The following is a 1283-nucleotide window of genomic DNA, read 5'->3' on the forward strand; positions in this document are numbered from 1 at the left end:
AAAAAAAAAAAAAAAAAGAGAATGTAACTTAAAGCTATGGACACCCCAGGACAAATGACACTCAGGTCTGTGTAGAATTTTAAAGGTTCTCAAACTTTTGGAATTCATCCGCTGAACCCCAAGACAGCATTTTCCAAACCTCCCTGGTGATGAGAGCCACCTGTAGCTCTGGTCCCACACACAGCCCTCAGGGCCCCTTCCTAAGGGTCTAATCCAGCAGGGCTAAGAGGGGTCCAGGAATATTTAGCCTCAACAGAGCCCCCAGGGGATTCTAATCTCTGATGGATTTTGTGATACTCGGGTCCAAGAGACACAGTCTCCAGGGGAAAACCCTTTGGTCTGGACTGTAAACATGCTCCCAAAGCAGGGTAGGGTGCTGTGTACAGATGGGTCCAATTTACTGTCTACGGAGGAGTTAGGATCACAGCTGAGAGCTGTTTTCTCTTTGCAGAGTAAGTAATTTAGTAGGAACCCAATGAGACAGCTGTGGTTATGGCTGCTACCTCAATTGCTTGTTTGGAAAACTTTTTTGTTTTTTTTTTGAGACAGAGTCTCAAGCTGTTGCCCCCAGGTAGAGTGCCATGGTGTCATAGCTCACAGTAACCTCAGACTCTTGGGCTTACATGATTCTCTTGCCTCAGCATCCCAAGTAGCTGGGATTGCAGGCGCCCACTCACAACACCTGGCTATTTTTTTGGTTGTAGTTGTCATTGTTATTTGGTGGCCTGGGCTGGATTCGAACCTGCCAGCTCCAGTGTATGTGGCTGGCACCCTAACTGCTTGAGCTACAGGCACTGAGCCAAAACGTTGTTTTTCTTTTTTGAGACAGAGTCTCAAGCTGTCCCTGGGTAGAGTACCATGGCATCATAGCTCATAGCAACCTCCAACTTGGGCTCAAGTGATCCTCTTGGCTCAGTTTTTTCTAATTTTATTTAGTTGAGGCAGGGTCTTGCTTTTGCTCAGGCTGGTCTCCAACTCCTGAGCTCAAGCAATCTACCTGCCTCAGCCTCTCATAGTGCTAGGATTACAGGCACGAGCCACCATGCCCAGCTACAAGTTTTTAATTAATTAATTAACTTAGTTTTAGAAAAAGGGTCTCGCTCTGTCATCACCCAGGCTGGAGTACAGCGCAACCTTGAGTTCCTGGGCTCCAGTAATGCTCCTGCCTCAGCCTCCCAAGTAGCTAGGACTATAGACATGTCTATACCTGGCTAATTTATTTTTACTTAGTTTTGGTAGAGTTGGTAGTAGCTGCCTAAGATGTCATGTTAAGAAGGATTCTG

General features: G+C 46.4%; 1 protein-coding gene across 4 annotated transcripts in view; it reads right to left on the reverse strand.

Annotated features, from left to right (window-relative positions):
- The window catches only part of ZNF710 (zinc finger protein 710), an 11566-nt gene that overhangs the window by 6437 nt on the left and 3846 nt on the right, over positions 1-1283 (reverse strand). The window lies entirely within an intron of this gene.

The sequence above is a fragment of the Otolemur garnettii genome, unplaced genomic scaffold (genome assembly GCF_000181295.1).
Source record: "Otolemur garnettii isolate 467f Iridium unplaced genomic scaffold, OtoGar3 scaffold00029, whole genome shotgun sequence".
Classification (NCBI taxonomy): domain Eukaryota; kingdom Metazoa; phylum Chordata; class Mammalia; order Primates; family Galagidae; genus Otolemur; species Otolemur garnettii.